This window comes from Bubalus kerabau, chromosome X (genome assembly GCF_029407905.1).
Source record: "Bubalus kerabau isolate K-KA32 ecotype Philippines breed swamp buffalo chromosome X, PCC_UOA_SB_1v2, whole genome shotgun sequence".
In the NCBI taxonomy this organism is placed as follows: Eukaryota; Metazoa; Chordata; class Mammalia; order Artiodactyla; family Bovidae; genus Bubalus; species Bubalus kerabau.
This window is the reverse complement of record NC_073647.1, coordinates 147,216,843-147,229,929: the sequence shown is the minus strand read 5'-3', so window position 1 is coordinate 147,229,929 and position 13,087 is coordinate 147,216,843.

Here is a 13,087-nt window from a genome sequence, read left to right as displayed (position 1 = left end):
AGATTAAACCCTGCATCATTTATGTTGGAATCATTCTTGTTGGAAGTTAAAGAATTAACAACAGAAACGATCATCTCACAAACAAAATTTGGTATAAACTGGAGCTTTGGAGAAACCTATACAAAGGTAAAAAGGGATCATGACCAAGTAAAGAGAAAAACTTCATCTCTTGAATATTTATAAATTAATTCATATTTCATGGAATTGTCCTTTCTTTTCTCTTCTTTATTTTTAAAGTTCACACTCTCCCTTTCATGCCATTGATAAGTTCTCTCCTCAGAGTGAAAAAATAAAAGAGCAATGGGCCTGGGTTTGGGTATCCAACTGTTGTTTCCCTACATAATTTTATTACTCTATCACAAAGCTGAAGTTTAATATTGTAGCCTGGTACTTAAGTTAACTGCACTAGAAAACTCCAGCAAGACTGAAAACTACAGCCATCAAAGCTAGTAAACTATCAGACTCCATATTCAATTTGACTTCTGTAGTAACAATTCCATTAATTCCTCTGATGGAGTGAGATGACCTGGGGTTCAGTCTTGGCAGTCATGCTCAGTAGCTACAGGACACCAAATGATGAACTCTCCTTGGTGGCAATCAATTTCACTGTGGAAAATACTACTTCTGAGGTGGGGGGGTTTGGTGAGCAGAGATTTCTAGACTCTAGAACAGGAGTCCCTAACCTCCGGACTGTGGACCAATACCCCTGTAAGATCACCAGCAGCATACGATTAGAAATAAAGTGTACAATGACTGTAATTGACTTTAATCCTGGAACCATCCCTCCCACCCAGGTCTGTAGAAAAGCTGTCTTCCATGCAACTGGTCCCTGGTGCCAAAAAGGTTGGGGACCAATGCTCTAGAGGTAACATAAAGCTAGGAAGGAGAGAACAGTCACAAGGTAACTGAGGCGACCAATAGGTGGTTACACCACTGATGGACACAAACACTGGCTGTCAGACAGATTCAACAAATCTACTGGATGCATGAGGAAGAAGGGAAGAGGAGAAAAAGGAGGGAAAGTACTTAGTGAGCTTAGGGACTGTTTTATATCACATAGTACTGTTCACCTAGCCCACAGAGTCATGAATTATGAGAAAAAAACAGTTTCTGAAACGAGACAAGTACATCAATTAGAGGCACATTATTAATATAATTTGTGTTAAATCTCAAACAAGAGGGATTTTCAACAAGATGTTACTCCATGATTAATTCATTTTAATTATGTTTTTCTTATTTACCTGATTTAAACTTGTCTCTTCAATCATGACACCTTATTAAAAAGCTATCTTCATAGATATAACTTTCCTTCCACAAGCTTCCTGCCTCTGAGTGAGGCTCATTTCACTTTCTAATCAATAAGCTTCATGCTCCTTTGTGCATCTTTTCGTTGACTGTTTTCACATTATTTAATCTGCCTTAGAACTTCCTAGAGGCTTAGATTTAATGCCATAAAATAGAAATGAACAGCCTTTAATCACCATGTTTGCCTGAAATGGTATTAACCTATGTTTAATGTACCTGAGCCCCCAGGGATGTTCATGGTATTTGAAACAGCAAAAAGTATTTATCAAGATTTCATTTGCAAATTTTGTTACTAAAATGCTTGCTGATATCATTAGACATTCTTCTCACATTGAGACAAAGGAAAGATGGTTTCTCTGTTGTTTTGTGAGTCTTAACCTGTAATTAAAAGAATAGCACACCCCATGAACATATCAGTTCAGTTCAGTTCAGTCACTCAGTCATGTCTGCCTCTTTGCAACCCCATGAATCGCAGCACGCCAGGCCTCCCTGTCTATCACCAACTCCTGGAGTTCACTCAAACTCACGTCCATCGAGTTCGTGATGCCATCCAGCCATCTCATTCTCTGTCGTCCCCTTCTCCTCCTGCCCCCAATCCCTCCCAGCATCAGAGTCTTTTCCAATGAGTCAACTCTTCGCATGAGGTGGCCAAAGTACTGCAGTTTCAGCTTTAGCATCATTCCTTCCAAAGAACACCCAGGGCTGATCTCCTTTAGAATGGACTGGTTGGATCTCCTTGCAGTCCAAGGGACTCTCAGGAGTCTTCTCCAACACCACAGTTCAAAGGCATCAATTCTTCGGCACTCAGCTTTCTTCACAGTCCAACTCTCACATCCATACATGACCAGTGGAAAAACCATAGCCTTGACTAGACGGACCTTTGTTGGCAAAGTAATGTCTCTGCTTTTGAATATGCTATCTAGGTTGGTCATAACTTTGCTTCCAAGGAGTAAGCGTCTTTTAACATATACTTAAAACTAAATACAGTAAGGAGAAATAGCCTTCAATAAAATTAAAAAGCTTTCCTTTACGTCTTGCTTGCCAATAAGTGTATGTTTTGATTCATTCCTAGTGTAAGTGCTGAATGTTAAGGAAATGTTTTTCTCTTGAAATGGGTAATTAGAACAAAACCCAAATTGTCCATGATGACCTTTAGGGAACGCCTCTCCCATAAGAACAGCTATAGCTCTTTATTATAACTTCCTTTTCTGATGACCATTTCTCATCATGTCCATTTACTACTCTTGATGAAATGCCTTTGGCCTTTGAGCTGAATCTCTTTCTTTGATTCTCCACTGCAGGCCCCTTTGTAGACTCTTGAAATATTAGGTATACATACAAAAATGGCAGAGGCATTTTCATGCGAAGATGATGAGTTGGTTACAGGTAAAACATGGCCATCACCAACTCAACAGACATGCGTTTGATAGTGAAGGACAGGGAAGCTTGGTGTGCTGCAGTCCATGGGGTCAGATACGACCTTGCAACTGAACACCACCATCAACAAGTAAAACAAACACAAAGCAGGTAATTCCCTCAGGTTCATTTTATTTCCTCAAAGCAAACTGAACAGGTGAAGGGGCTCAGCCAGCCCCAAGAGGGTTAGGTAGACCCCAGAATAATTTGAGAAGCCTGTCTATCAAACATAAGGCAGGGCCCCAAGAATTAGAAAAAGCCACCCATCCCCAGCTCAATCCATCCACACAGGGTCATTCTTGGCTGCTCATCACTTTCCCTCCTTTCAGTCAGAGTGAACCATGTAGTCTATATTTGGGTGCCAACTCTCCCCAGCTTTTCTCCCTCTCATACTTCCCACAGGAATGGGCTGTAGCTTTGTACTTCATTTGAGAGGGTTATTCAATTTGATGGCGATTTCAGCTGTGTGGATTCTCTTCCAGATGTTATAAGATCTAAGGCTGAAAATCTGGCTTCAGTGTGGAGGAATTTGTTTCCAATCATGAGGTAAATACCAGTGTTCTTCACATGGTTTTCTAAGGAACGTATGATGCCAGTGAACCTATAAGGCAAGACGTTTAACAAAGAGCAGCAAGAGGGGAGTGTCCTCAAAGCTCATCCAAAAGCAAAGGGTCCTACATATATGTGTTTACCTGTTCACTTTCTCAGTTTCTGAGAGGACAGTCGATGAACTGGTCTGAAAGGCCTTGGTTTACACATTAAGAGAAAACTAGGGAGAAAAACCAGGCATCATTTTAAACTCCTTGTACAGCTCTTCCAAACAACAGTCCCTCTTTCTCTTTGGACTACTTTTCTTGTAGGTAAATGTTTGTATTTTTAATCTACCGTTTGGCTCAATGCCAATCAAGATTACTCTTAGAAGTTCTTTGGTTCTCCTTCTTTTTCATTGTTGTTAATACAAGTTAATATGTTCTCCTTAAAATTTACCAAAGGCACTGTGGGAGAAATATTTTTGAAATATGTATTTTTAAAATTCATTCTACTTCTCTGTAAGACTCAGCATGTAAAGGGCAAAACGGTGTTGGAATTCTTTTCCACTAGGGCATACTTTTATTCAAAATTCAAGTTAATTTAAATACTGACCTCAGGACAATTAGACAAGTAATTGAAGAACTGACTGAGGTCCTTGGTATTACAAAATAAGGTCTGTATTCTTAAAATCAGGCAGCAGGTCAGAAAGTGAACTGGCCTCTCTACTCCAAGTTGTAAGGCTGCATCGTATAGACTAATGGAAGACACAGAATGTCTCAGTATGTTCTTTAACCTAACTAGCCTTATTGTCTCCTCTGATCACATTGAAATTAGCCTTATTGTCTCCTCTGATCACATTGAAATTTTGCACAGAATACCGTTATGTTTGATTTCATTGATAAGCAATAAGCTGTTAGCTGACTTGCCAAGGCAACATCCTTGGACTTTGAGCCCCATCTTTCTGCTCTTGGATGCTTCAGTACCTATTTATGCAAGACTGGTCACAGGAAGGACTCTGAAACCATGGCTTGCGATCAGAAAACTTATCATGAGAAACAGGATATACCCATTCAAACTCCTGGAATAGACCTGGGGCGGGGCGGGGAACATAGGCCATCAAAAAGTCTACCTAATATAACCCCTGAAACCTATGCAGTCCGGCCACCTATCAGCTAAATAGCCTGGAAGAAGCAGTAGAACATTTTCCAAACTAGATTCAGAGGAATACTGGTGGATAATAGAAGTGATGATCTAATAAATAAATTTTCAGGGAGCCGTGGATTATAGCTCCCTCTTGGAGAGTTGTACTATACAGGAAAAATTCTGCCATGTCCTTTGGCAAATCTGCTTTATTTTTGTTTACCCTTGCATTTTCTACATTGACCTGACCAAGTAACCCCGTTTTCCTATAACATCCTTTGAAACTAATATTCCAGTTTAGGCAACACTCCTCTAGTGAAGATGAACAGAGTGGACAGTTCCAGTACCCCTCTCTGTGAGACTCAATAAAGCTCCTGATCTCTGAACACCACCCCCCCCGCCCCGCCCCACCGCCAGCTCGTTTCTCTCCAGATCCAGGGCTGTAGCAGATGGTTACTGAGATATTCTCTAGCCCTCTCAGCCCATTATTTATACTTTATATTAATGATGGTGGTGTCCTGAATATTAGTGTTGGGTCAAATTCTACAATACTGTAAAGATACTATTTCTCTGTGTGACAGTCACTATTACATTGGGGTGGAGCCTCAAGGGATCATCATGAGCAATCTTCTGTGCCACTTTATGTCCAACAGATAAAATGGGGACAGCTGAGCCAGAAGAAAATACACAGTCGGAAATCGCTCTACTTCTGGTTCTGCCATTTACTCGGGAGACTTTAGACCAATCATTTACCTCCCTTTAATTCCATGTCTTCACCTGGAATTTAAGAGGGTCGAAGAGGAATTTAAGAGGGTTCCCTTCGGGGCTAATAGTCGATGATGTGGGGCCCAGTGGCCTTCTTAAGTAAAGATAAGAATGTGTGGTTGTTGTGTCTCTGCTTTTACAACCTGACATTGACTCTATTGATTATTTCATGTCCCGGCCTTGACTAGAAATGCGGTTTCTAATTACAATGTTGTTCCAAAGAGGACACTGGAGCACCATTTTTGGCATCATTAATATTTCTTCATTCATCAATCTAGTGGCCATTTATTAAAAGGCAATATATGCCATGCATTTTGCTGAACCTGGAGGACACAAGCCTGAGAAAGACAAACCACCGCCACCCAGAAGCACAGAGCTTAATGGAAAATACAGACAAATAATAAAATCTGTTCTATAACAATGTGATAAGGGTTTTGTTTCACATCAGGGTTTCTTAACTTCAGCACTCCCGACATTTGGGACCTTTTTTTGACTCTGTTGGTGGCTGCCCTGAACACTGTAGGATGTTTGCCCACATCCCTAGCTTTTATCCACTAGATGCCAGTAGCACCCCAACCACACCAATGTGACAACAAAAATACCTCCAGATGCTTCCAAGTATATCCTGGGGAGGAAGTGGAAAAATCATCTTAATTTGAGAAACACTGATTTCAACATATTCTTTTCTTGTTTGAGAATTTTCTATCTATGTGCTATGTCCTTGATGAGTCTGACAATAAAATTTTAAGCCTAGCAACTTGTCCCATTTTTTGGTATAAGTTCAATTTTCTTAATATTAAGTATGTGCACAAGTTCAAGGTGCCATCCTATTCACTGAGAGCTTTTTAAATATTAGCATTAGTATGACACAATTCGTCACTCTCAAAGGTTTAAAATCTTGTTCTGAAGTGCAGAATACAAGCAATACAAGTCAGGTGAGAAAATTTCAGAAGGGGTTATAAACAAATGAGTTAGGAGCAGATCATTCATCTAATTAATATTTCCTATGACAGGAATGGCACTGTGCAGGGCTCTGAGGAGAAGGCAGTGAGCAAGAAAGATCTTTGTGACCCGGATGAACCCTCTGATTCTGTGTTTCATGCAGAGTGGAAGCCTAAAGCATCTCATGCTGTGGACAGTGCCTCTGATGCAGTGAAGAGGGAGGGAGCAGGGAGCGCTAGGGGAGCGCTAGGGAGCGCCATGACTTTAAAACCAGATGAAGACGAATCATGCCTCACATCCCCCAGGGATCAATCCCAAGAGCATTTAAGCAACACCAGCACAAAATGTGGCTTTTGTTAGGTGAACAATGATTTGGGGCGGGGAGGGGGTGGAGGGTGGGGGAGGCTAGCCTCCACTGGGTGGGTTTGGTGAGAAAAGTACCCAGCCTCCCTGGGTCTTGGCTTTTCAAGTGCATAGTCCACACTGGGTCCCTGAGACTAAAGCCTTCAACAGTCCCCTCCAAACCTCCCCCACTCACAAATCCTCCCAGCTTCACCAGTCCCTGCTGGGCTGGTCCTTCAGATCTCTGTCCTCTATTTGTGAGTCAGCCCCTCTTCCTTATCCCCTGGTTAGGTGTGAGCTACTTGACTCAATACCTGTGATTACAGGAAAAGAGTGCAAGTGTTAGTCACTCAGTCGTGTTTGACTCTTTGCAACACCATGAACTGTAGCTCTTCAGGCTCCTCTGTCCATGGGATTCCCCAGGCAAGAATACCAGAGTGGGTTTCCATTCCCTTCTCTTCTCCAGGGGATTTTCCTGACCCAGGGATCGAACCTGGGTCTCCCATATTGCAGGCAGATTCTTTACCATCTGAGCCACCAAGGAAGCTCACAGGAAACAAGAGCCCTTCTCTATTCCCCCAAGTGCCTCTTGTAGAATTTCTTGCATCCTTTAAATGGAACCAATCAGGAATCTGTATGTTCTGCTCTCAGGAATTTTCTTGCATCGCCGCAGCTTTGCCAAGGGGGTGCAAAGTGCCAGGCTCCCTGCCAGCCTTCTTGCTTCTGTCCTAACCACATCTGTTTGGATCCTCTTGCCCTTTAGTTCTTTGGTCTCTGGTCCTTCTCTGAAAGCCTTCAGAACTGGTCCTCTCCCCAGGAGCTCTGTTTGCAGGCTGCCTCCCTTTCAGCTTGGTTCCCTCACTCATTCAAATTCAGACTCAGTATGTAAGAGCACCGCTGGGTGCCAGGCCAAGGGCAAAGACCTTCTTAAGGATGATTTTTATCTAGTCCCCTGGTATAGTTACTCCATTTTGCAGACATTCCTCCTAAAAACCATCTGCCCAGAGGCAACCTCTGGATTTCTGTATCAAAAGTACATTTTCAATCTGAAAAATTTCTTATTTTGTAACGTGGATACAATTTTTTCCAAAATAAGCATGTAACTGAGTAGAAGATGAGATGTTTGGATGGCATCACCGACTCAATGGACATGAACTTGAGCAAACTCTGGTAGACAGTGAAGGACAGGGAAGCCTGGCATGCTGTAGTCCATGGGGTCACAAAGAGTTGGACACGACTGAGTGACTGAACAACAACCAACTGAATAGGGCAGTCTCATGAGTGTGTGACAATATTCTTCTAAATTCCTTAATAATTTTTATTCAACGTTGAGCAAGCTTAGCCTGTCTAAGAGCTAGAACCTCAAAGGAAATGTATTTCCTGGCTGTCACTTTCATGGTTCCTACATCAAGGGAGAGAAGGCATTCCAGCTCTCTCTCAGTTGGCTTCTGGAGAGGGTCAAAGGTTTTCAAGTCTAAACACGGGAGAAGTCATGTGTCCTGTGGCTCTCCACACGGGTGGTGAAGACATCTAGTGACATTGGCTAATTCTGAGACCCCAGTTTTGCAGCCCATAGGCATGTCCTTCATTGCTTTCACTCCAGTTGGTCATCGCAGATGATGGACAGGTCACGGAATCCTGTAACCACATGCTGTTGGGATGGGGTCCATGAAGTTCAGTTAGAACAGGCACCTCTTGGGCTGAGGACCCCACGGGACACACTGAGAGCCATCTGGTAAGGTAGTGGGGACTTTAGAAGCAAGAGTCCCCAGACTCACCCATGGAGTTCATCTTGGCTCCTTTCCTAGTTATGCATCAGTGTTTTTCGGAATCATCCTGGATAGATTGCTTTACCTCTCTGTCGCCCTGTCATCTCAACTGTAAATTGGAGATAGCATGAGCTCTCTGTTTCCCTGTGGTGTTCTGATAATTAGATAATGTCCCCCAAACACTCTGAGCTCTTCACAAAAGGCTGCTCTGTAAACACAAGATATCACAGTTGCTTTGACAGTTCAGTCTAGGAAATAAATCAAGCACAGACATCCCTAGCTTCCAGTGCCATGGACTCTGCTTGTTGGCTTTAACGAGACAGGCCAGGTTGGACCCTCAAAGAAATAATTGCAGCACCATTCGGTGCCCATGGGATTTTGGACACCTTTCTTCAACAGACCAGATGCTTGGTTTAGTTCTAGCAAAATACTCCACACAACGAAAACTCAACTGCTCATCCAAATTAGTGGAAACATTCTGGAATATAGGCCCTGTTTATTTCCTCTACTTTCTATTGTTACAGAGCTGCACACATGCTAACTAAAGGTATTAAGATAATAAAATTTAAGTTTCAATGGAAAATAAAGGAAAACTAGTTTGAATCCCTGTACACGATATTTTTCCAGTTTGCTGTTTTATAACTACTGTAATCATCAATCAAACCTGTCTTTCTGAAAATTCAGAACTTACCTTTTGCAACATATTTGCTATTTACTTTGATATTTTACTAGAAAATATTCCATAGAATTATATGGAATATTTAAGACTTTTAAGAAACTCACCAGAAAAGTATTGATTGGAAAAACCTAATTGATACCTTAAATAAGAAGTTAAACAGATAAACCAAAAAAATGGTAAACATACTTTTATAGGTTAAAAATAACCTGTTGTTATTATTGGAAGAATCTGCCAAAAATCAAAATTGCTTTCCCTATCAAGGCAAAAAGAGGAGTTGCTCCCTGTGCCACAGACTCTCAGTAGAAGCTACTACTTTCGATACCAATTGTCCCCAAAGGTTTTGCATCCCTTCCTCTAAATCTTTGCCCTTGTTCCCATTCTCTCATGCTCAGATCAGATGCACAGTTTTTGGCACGGGAACAACGAGCTACATGTCATGCCATGATGAGTCCCCAGTAATCACCAGCTTGTTGCTGAAGCACAGTGCCACTGGGTGATGCCTGCTAGGGCATGGCTCTTCTTTATGAGAACCCATATTTCTGTGCCAAGTATGCTTTAGTCGATTCTAAGTCTTAGCAACTCTGCTGCTGACAAACTGCATTGCTCCCAATCTAACTTTTTGAACAAATCTTCTGCAAGATATGTACACGTGTGTATATGTATATACGGATGTATATACATACGTATGTGTATCTACCAATTAATAATGCTGATATATATATATATGACTACATAATAGGCATATTATACATATCACAAATTGTCACATGTATTTGACTGCTAACTAAAAGAAATATTCAGTTGTATAGAGTGATAAAAGAAAATAGCCCCAGAGATCTAAAGAGCAATAGATTTAATATAAAATTGCGAGTTATATGAACAGTCTATTAGAAACAACGGACTCACATTGTCCACGTGCCCACTAACTGCATCTCAGCTCCCTGAGGATAAATACAATACCTAATTTAATTAAAAATCTATCCTTCTATTTTTAATGCTGCTTGTAAAAGAGCTCGACACCCGGACAGGAGATTTACGAGACAAGAGTTAAGTTTCCAGTCGCAAAATTCATCAATAACTTGGAGAGAACACACACTGCCAAGAGACACTGCTTGCTTCAGAGAGTTTTTACCAGAAAGCCAACACATGGAACAATGATTTACAAAAGTGGGCCTTAAATTTCATTAGGCAGATGACATGTTCTAACTGAGAACTTCACCCTCTCATCAAGATTCTCTCCAAAGGGATTATAGTAAGAACATAAGCTTTTAGAAAGGAACCTAAGGGGAATGTTTCATTTCTCAGGCTTTTTGTAGCACTGAAAGCCCTTTCTTGTTAGATTTTGGGAAAACAAACAGAACCAGTACTTCAAAACACCAAATGAATGTTCAAGATGAGATTTCACCGGAAAGAAAAGAGAGACAGTAAAGGGTCTGTGTACGCCATCAGTTTCTGGGATCAGAACTTTTCTTTACATGAGGAGTGCCTGAGAACAGTCTGCTTTGGGGCCAGAAGTCCCGGACAGCTCTGAGTACTTGGGGATGGGAAAACTCATCCTCGTGTATAAAAGTAACTTCTCTCAGCAGCGAGGAGAAATCTCTCCCTTTCTTCTCCTGACCCACTGGCCAAGAAAACCCAAGGAACCTATCATTTCAAAGAAAGTGAAACATAAGCCCCTGTTTCCCCAGGCAATCTCCCCTCGGCCCACACATGCCTCCTCCACACAGCACACATTGCACGCTTTACCTTTAAATTCCCAGATTCTGTCACCGGTCCTTTCTACTCTATCCAGCAGGAATGCAAGATGATGCGTGCTCTTCACCCCCAAGTGGCATTTGACTCCACTGCATGCAATCACTCAATGCAGTATGGATGAACGGGCCAAGTTCAGGTTCACTGCCCTACGAGGCTTTATTCCTCACAGCACATGACCAGGGAGCAAGCGTGCGCCGCTGCTGGGGTTGCTCCGCTCCCGTGGAAACTAATGGAAAAAGCATGTTGCCAAAAGCTCTCTACAGGCTCGCTCTCCTCACCCTTGCTGTGACAATGTTAAAGCCGCCGCCTTGAGAAAAAACAAAAGCGAAAGGGACAAACTGCCTTCCCAGAGGAGCTTTCTCTTCCAGCAAAACGTGATCCATGCCACGCTCAGGGACAACAGGTGAAGCCACGGAGGAAGCCTTGAACTTTATGGCCCAGAAAAGCCTGGGCAAAGCTGGCTGGGTCCCTGAGAGGTGCAGGCATCGGGCATCCTAACCGAGCCTGTTAGCAACTTGCCTGGGGTGTGCAGGGGGCCAGCAAATAAACCTCCAATAAACAATAGAGAACACGGTCGACAGCTTAACCTTGCTCCTGCCTTCAGAGATGCCAGACTGTTGTGTTTGCTCAGGACTCTCCTTTTACCAACATTCAATTTGAATGAGCCAGTGCAAAACGCGCTGTTCATCCACTCCGAGAACAGGATGCGTTTATGTGAAACACGAGGAGAATGCCTAATGGCCAGGCATCCTCTGCATTCCCAGGAGCTTGTATTACAGGCTAGCTTACATTTCACTGCCTGCATGAACCCCTGCCAGCACCTGCTGCACTTCTGCGAGCATCATGACTTCAAGCCAACTTCCCATACACACACACACACACGCACGCACACCTGAAACATTGTGATGCCTCCTGCTAAGAGAAGCACCTTTTGCAAGCTCCCATCTGCACCAGGTGACACGCCGGGTGACGGTGATGAGGAGCAAGCTGACTCTGCCAGGCTTCTCTTTTCTCTTTCAATCAGCAACTTTCAAGTCTGGGAAAGAAGAGTGCCAGATGCATTGTGGTGTGTCAGCTGTAGGCTGAGAAGTAACTGCTCTGTGGGTCTGCATTAGAAATGGACTCACGAAAATGGGGCCGCTATAGCTTTAATTCATCTTGGATGTATAACATTAAATACAAGCTTAAGAACAACCCACTGTTCAAAAAACGTGTGATGTTACGTGACACAGTAAGTGTGCCTTGCAGGCTACTGCTAAGGTCCCATCTGATTACAATGACCTGTGACCAGCTGTGAGGGAAAGCAGGTCTCTGAGTACATTTCATTGTACATTTTCTCCTCATGTGGAGCTCTGAGTTGATTGAGTTTCAAAGAAAATATTGTTACAGCGCTTATTTTTCTTCCTTAAAATTGCCCCAACTGTCTAGTGTGGTCTGGTAATTAGCATTGCATGGCCGAGTTTCAGGCAGAATCTTGGTGTGGCCTGGCACTGAGCAACTTTCCTTAAGCTTTTTCCACAGCCTCTTCTGACTGTGGGTCAAATGCACTTGGATGGAGCAGAGAGAGTGGATGAGATTTACGTTCATGGAGTAGACGAATGACTGAGGCTATATGTATGCCTAGCAAGCACCCCATTGGAAGGAAGTACCTGGGAACCTAGTCAAAAGTATTTCCTTGGGAAAAACAGCATGTTGTCATGGAGGTCTGAGGAATTCTGCTCAAAACTATATCCAGGGCTTATGCAGAGCTCTAAGAAGTCACAGTAACCACACTCACAAGAGAATAAGGTAAAAAACAAATTACAATTTCTAAATTATACTTCATCATCCCGTAAATAATGTATGACAAAGGAAATGTCTTTCATTTATGAGACCAGAGTTTTCTCATCCCCTGACTGAGCTTGATACAACTCTCCTCCACCTTTTCTCCTGGATTTAGGTCTGAGAGAGAGCATGCCTTACTACTACTGATGTTTTGAATTCTGAGTGCACAGAATGACATTTTTTAAAAACAGAAAGAAAAAATAAATCTAGTAAAAATCACTCAGAGCACTGCTAGGTAACGTAACTCCTATGAGCTCCTCCTTGAAACTGTAACCAATTTGTCCCACATGGACTAAGGAATTGAGTGTAAGAGAGTGAGTGTGTGTGCGAGCATGCACTGATAGCATGGGAATAAATATCAAGTTATGTAAATCTCATCCTAGAAATCAATGGAAAATTGAGGGATTTTACAAACGGTTGATCAATCAACAAGTTAAAATGAACTCTAGCAGATTCTTAGACTTAACAACAGAGCCCAGTACATCAATTCAATCTCTAATCCTAGTAGTCATTTGAAGCCATTAGTGCAAGACTGGGAAGCACGAGTGGTGATGGGAAGGAGAAACAGACCCGTACGTTGGCACTGGTGATTACGAAAGAAATTCTTCTTAGGCAAACG